Below are 7,058 nucleotides of genomic sequence, written 5' to 3' on the forward strand. Positions count from 1 at the left end.
TCATAATTATTATTATTATTATTATTATTAATAAACGAGATTAATCGAATCAATAATTAAAGAATAAAATCAAATTGATTTGCTCGTAATAATGGAAAAATATTTGACGAACAAATTTGAAATATTAAAATTGTCTATTTTTTTTTGTTTATATTTAATATATTTTGAACATGAGCAATTTTTCTTTACGTTTATACACAAAATATCGTCCCACCCCCCGTCCCCGTAACTTTGGAATCTTTGTGATTTTCTCCCCCCACCTTCTTCTTCCCGCCCTCGATTCGCCCTCTAGCTGACTCTTTTCGATCTCTCTTTCTCTCACTCACTCACTCACTCACTCTCACTCTCACTCTCTCTTTCTCATTCTCTTTCTGGCTTTCTCTTTCTCTCTTTATTCTTCCCTTTCGGGAAGAGGAGAAAGGACGAAGCTAACTGATAACGATTTGATGTATGGCCCAGTGACGTCACAACTCCACGAGGGAACCAACTCCTATCCCACCTCTTACTCCTCCACCTCCTCCTCCTCCACCCCCTCCTCCTTTTCCTCCACCTACTCTTCCTCTTTCTCTTCCTCTCTTTTCCCTTCCAACCGAGAACATATTACGCAGATCGATAAAGTTACGAACAAAGGAAAATCGAAAGGACCAAAGTTTATCAAATAATCTAAAAACACCTTAACATACTTTACATGAATATACGTATTTCACATATCCTTTCTTTTAAACAAGAAACTTATCTCTCACTTAATATAATATAATATTAATACACAAATTAACATCTCTCGTATTTAATATTAAAATATAATCTACGCGCAATCTTTTTTAGAATCAAATCATTCGAATATATTCAAACACATTTGTTCTTATCTTTTGCCTTTGATTATTAACTTATAATAAGTAATACGTGACTCTGATCCTTTTGCACGTATACATACACACGTATCACATTATCAGTGAAAAGCTTGAAATTCCAACATATTTCATTACATCCATAATACTCTGATACTAATAAATCTTTTCCAATTTCTACTCAACAGAATAAATTCGTAATTGCAAGAATGTTAATAATATTATATATCAAATTAATTCAAAATTAATTCAAAAGACAATTGGAAAAGTATACTCGTTCCTCGAAAAAAAAAAAAAACAAAAAAAATAAATAGAAAATACGAAAAACAGGAGACTCGTCTTTAAGTATTAATTCAAAAGTTAAGCAAGGATGATTACAAAACTTTTCGTATATAGTGTACAGATGTACATACATATACATACATATATATAAATATATATATTTTATCTATCATGTTAATCAAGTCGAATAAAAGATAAAATCTATTCGATCGTTTATTAATCCCATTAATCGTATTAAAGCCGCGTTTCACTGATTATCTCGATATAATTGGATCGCTTAATCTCAGGCAAAGATAAGGATGTAGCTAGCAGCAAGCAAGCAAGCAAGCAAGGCAAGTTTCTTGTTTAGCTCGTAGTCCGTTTATACGCGAACAGGATGCCGCCGTCGGTCGTCGTCGTCGTCGTCGAATGGTCGATCGGTTGGTCGGTTGGTTGGTTGGTTGGTGAATCGGTTGGGGTGGCTAAAACGAGAAGCAGAAGTGATGGTGGTGGTGGTGGTGGTGGCAGTGGTGGTGGTAGTGGGAGTTGGCGGGTGATTTAGTAAGATGAAAAGCTGCCCTCTACTCTTCCACCCCACTCCCCAGTCCACCACCCCATCGCACCCCATCCATCCACCCTATTCACCCCCCCTGACCCTCCCTTCTTCCCCTCTCTCGACGTTATCTAGCGCAGACAGAGATTGCCTGTTCCTTACAAAACCCTACCGAAGGGCGACGTATCCGGGGATATCTTTCACCGCTTCTCAAGACCTGGAAAAGCCATGGGCCCACGGAAGAAAAAGATGATGATGATGATGATGACAACAAAAATTATATACAGTCGGTTCTCGAGTTACGATCAAAAAATAAATCAAAACCATTATATTTGCTTATATAATTGTGGTATCCTATACGTCTGTAATTAATCATATATAATGGTCTATAAATAATGTCTAAATAATAGTTTTTTAATTGGTTATTGACTGATATTTAGTTATTCTTTATTTGTTATTAAATAACTAATTATTTTTTAATTTAAATTTTAAAAATATAAATATCTGAATTTATTTGATAATGTGTATGAAAATACCGTGTTCTGATGACCGAAATTGAATTTGATTGGATTTGATTTGATTAGGAGGAAGAAAGAATATAAAAAGGTGGAAACGACAAGTTGAAACCGAATAAAAAGAGAAAGACAGAGAGAGAGAGAGAGAGAGAGAATTCAGAGTTCCACTTTGTAAACTCGAGACGCAGGTATTAAATTTTCCCAAACGATCCCGCTAACGAGTGTAAGAATGGAAAAAGTTTTCTAGGAAGAAGAGAAAAGTTAGAAATAGAGGTTGGAATATCAAGGATGAGGTTTCTCGACCCCAGAATTATAGAATGAACGAGAGAGAGAGAAAGAGAAAAAGTGTGTGTGTGTGGGTGTGGGTGTGTGTAAGAAAAAGGAAGAAAAAATGAAAAAGCAAAAGAATAAAGGGGAAGAGGATTTGAGAGAAATTCGAGAATGAAGCCTGAGGCATTGGTGGTGGTGGTGGTGGTGGTGGTGGTGGCGGCACGTCATTCTAAGGGAGGAATTAAATTTTTATATCTTTCGTTGAGAGTTTGAACGATAGGAATGAACCCTGAAGAAGAGTGCTCCAATGTTTTTCCTTTCGGCAAATCAAATCCGATGATCGTCCAAATCAAAATGAACATTTTCAATTTAATTCGTTCGCAAGGTGTTTTATATCCACAAAAGTTGTTTAATATAATTAAATGGAATGATTTACTATCCTGTGTGTCTCATAATTAAAATTATAATTCATTACGTTTAAGATAAATTATAATTCAAGAAAAAAAGAAAAAGAAAGAAAAGAAGAAAGAAAAAATCATGAAATAAAAACATTCAATGAAATATTTATTAATCCTACGGATAAATTTGTTCGAGCAACGTAAAATTTCATTTTAACGCGAAACATTTTCTACCCACGAAAGAAAGGAAAAAAAAAAAAATAACAATAAAGAAATAAAAAGAGGATAATAAAAACGGGAAAGGGTTGTAACGGACCAGGGATCTTATAAAGAAAAGCACCGAGAGTTACACGAGATGAAAGAAAAAAAAAGGAAAAAAGGAAAAGGGGATAAGGTTTGATGATAAAATATAATGAAAAGAACGGTTGGGACGATAAAAGAAGTGAAAAGATAAAGCGACGGTGGAAGATATTGAAGTTACTGATAGGAGAACGAAATAGAGAGAAATAGCACGTCAAGGAGAAACAGAGAGAGAGAGAGAGAGAGAGAGAGAGAAGGATTATGTCATAAACCGTGTAATTTCTCGTAAAAAAAACGCATCTCATTCGTGGAACTCTTTTTTCAAAGATAATCGATTTTCTTACATTCAATAAAACAAGTTAACCATAGACGAACCTAAGATAAAAAAAGAAAAGCACATTAAACCCACCGGCAACTGATTTCAATTTCTTATGTTATTTAATTGTCGAGATAACATTATTCAATTATTAGATTATTAATTACTTATTTTCTGCACGTTTACACTGTACTCTAAAAAAAACAATTATTAAAGGTATTTTTATATACACACACACACACACACACACGCATAACATACTTTAAATATTTCTTTCCAAATATACATACATTTGATTTTTTTCAACAAATTATTTGATAAATCTAAATGTTTCATTTAATTATTTAAAATATAAAAATTTACAATGTGTGTCAGAAGGACCAAAAGAAAATGACTAATAATTAAACATGTAAATAAATTTAAATTGAATTTAATACAGCCATTAGCCCGGTAGTGCTTGCGTTACATAATTGATAATTAGATTAGGATAAATCGCAAGCAATACCGACCCAGGTCTCACCACGAGGAGGTTGCTGTTTTTGGAGACCCCCGGGTTGAGACTCTACTTCTAAATTTACTTATTTTTTTTTTTTAACAAATTCATTTCATCAGTAATATATTGGAAAGAAATTTGAAAGAAATTCAACCCGGAAAACGAGTCATGAATTTTGTCTCCAACTTGTTATTCATGTTGGATGAAAAATCATGAACGCATCGTTTTATTAAATCGGCCTACCGACCCGATTAACGCATGAAGAATAGAGCCCATTTACAGTACTCCATTCTTAAATTAACGCAAACATGCAAACACGCAAACACGCAAATGCTTTTCACGTAGATTTGGTTAAAAACTTAAATATAAAACTCTAACAAACGAAAGAATTTAAACGTTATGATTTACAATCGAGTGAAACTTTAAAATCTAATTGTAAGACGCAAATTGTTACAATACGAACGCACGCATTGATATGATATTTTAATAATAATAATAAGAATTCGTAATATATTAGAAAAAATATCTATCATATTATTTTAATCTTTCGTAAGATTAAAATAATTTAAAAAAATTCTTGTTACATTACTTATCTTATTATCATATTATCATATATCGATAACCTATCTTATAATCTTATCATCTAATATATAATTCTATTTACGACTAATCCTCTTCAGATGCTATTAACAATATTGCTATCTGCGAACAGAAACAATCGAAAAAAAAAAAAGATTTATAATTAAACAAGAATTGATGAAAACCAACAGCCACCAGTGAAAATGTACTGACAATAAATGCATAATTGACATACTAAACTAAATACCAGAACATTTGTTCACACACATAAATTCATACATTCATACATTTAGACAGAAAAACCAACACCATGACTACTACGAGGACACAACAAACTAGAAACAAACAGTGGAATAGAATCTTGCCAATATCGATGAACCTAAAACAAAAATTAATTTTATGTTACTACGTATAACACACACTTATACGTAATTTTGATTAATTTATTTTTATATCCTAAATGATTGCACTACAAACCTTGGGATACTATTGCAGACATTGTTGTAAATATCCATTGATAAAATGGTATTTTGCGATACGAAACCTTACAGCTTGAAAATACAGTACTTTCTATAACAAAAAACTAGATAAAAAGGGCATGTGTGGGTCAAAATTTTTTAATTTGCATTATTTAATAAATAATGAAACTTAAAAAAATGAATTTAAATGACCGAGAAGCAATCATTATAAAATTTCGAATTCTCGATGCATTAGAAAATGTGTTCTACATTTAAACAGAAGTGAATATGAAAAAATCCACGATCTATATTTTATTCTTTTTTTAATATACAAACGTATAAATTAAAAAATAATTCAATTCCGTAAAACATTGATTAATACAATTACAAATACGCATAAGAAATTATTCAAGACACGTTATGAAAAACTTAAATAATTGTGAATATTTCACAATATTTAAAAATTAATTAATATCGCGTTCAAAGGAAAAAAAAAAAATATTGCACCTTGCGTCGTATTACAAAATGCATACGCAATTATGCATATCGCCATAACAATAACCATAACGAGATCAAATCTACATTTGATCGATAGATTACATAAATTTTTTATTTAATAACATTTATATTAACGCGAAGTATGCAGTTACATCGAGTGTCTGATGTACATATTACACCAGTTAAATATATACAAGACACTTTTTTATTTTTAGTAAACTATAAAAAAAAACAAAAAATAGTAATACAATTTCACAATTTTCGAAGCACATATTTTAAATAAATATGAATTAAAGTACATGAATGTAATATGAAATTTTAAAAGAAGAAAAAATTGAAATTTAATATACAAAATATTAATTGAACATTGAAACAATATTGATAATTAATTAATTGCTAGTGCTTGCTTTAACAGATTCTAATCTAATCAAGTCTCATAGATTGTTAACCGGAATAATGTGAGTAATTTTTAATATTAATAAGTGCTGCAATCTTACATCGCAGCTCTGTCCCAAATGTGACAGGTACTCATACGTTTTTTATGATTATAAAAAATAAAAAAAATAAAATAGTTGGGTAAGATTATTCCAAGTTAAAATCTACAAGCTTGATCATCCCCAGGTGCATTTACAATCCCGTATACAAGCCTGGAGTCCCTGTTCTCAACTTATTCATAATAATCCACACTCTTGAGAGAGAGTGTGGGACAGCCTTTTAATTCGGTTTATTTGTATATCAAGATTTATGCATTTTTATTCATATCATATAATTTCTTCTATTATAAATCTCTGTGTAAAAATATTTCAATGATTTTTATATCATCTCTCTTTGGTTTCCTCTCTTTGGTTTCCTCTCTTAAAAAACTTTTATTTATATATATTTATTAAAAATACTTTCTTTAAATATTTCTTATGCAAAGTTGATATTTATTTGTTAATAATTTTAGAATCAAAATGCACACCCTTGACATATTTATATGCACTCGCATGTGCTGGCTGTACTTTCGTGTATTTTCATTCGCTTAGAAAGACTTATACGTTTCTAATCAGAATGATTCAAAATAGCTTTTCATTTTAATTTGCACTATTTAATTATTATATATAGATTATATACAAAATGAAATTTTCTAATTATTATTAGATAAATTTCTTTAGTTAAAAAAAAATGAAGATTGAAATATTAAAAATATTTATTTATTTATTAAATACTTTCATCAGTGCACTTATTCATTCATTTTTGATCATTCTGAATGAGAAATGTATATTCTTACCATATTTTCATCTGCATTTAGCAGTTATATTCATCTGCATTTGGCAGGTATGTTCGACTGCATTTAGCAATTATGTTCATCTGCATTTAGCAGGTATGTTTGTACTTACTGCGATTTTCATATGCACTTTTCAGTGCAGGCAAGCCTTTTAAATTGTTTCATTTATGTACCAAAACTATACATTTTTATTCCAAAAAAATAATTACTCTACTTTTATATATAATAAATAAAAAAATATATTAAAATCGTTTTCATACTACTCATTATTTCTCCTCCATAAATCTCTTGTAAAATCTTTC

This window comes from Polistes fuscatus, unplaced genomic scaffold, assembly GCF_010416935.1.
Source record: "Polistes fuscatus isolate 324 unplaced genomic scaffold, CU_Pfus_HIC Scaffold9, whole genome shotgun sequence".
In the NCBI taxonomy this organism is placed as follows: domain Eukaryota; kingdom Metazoa; phylum Arthropoda; class Insecta; order Hymenoptera; family Vespidae; genus Polistes; species Polistes fuscatus.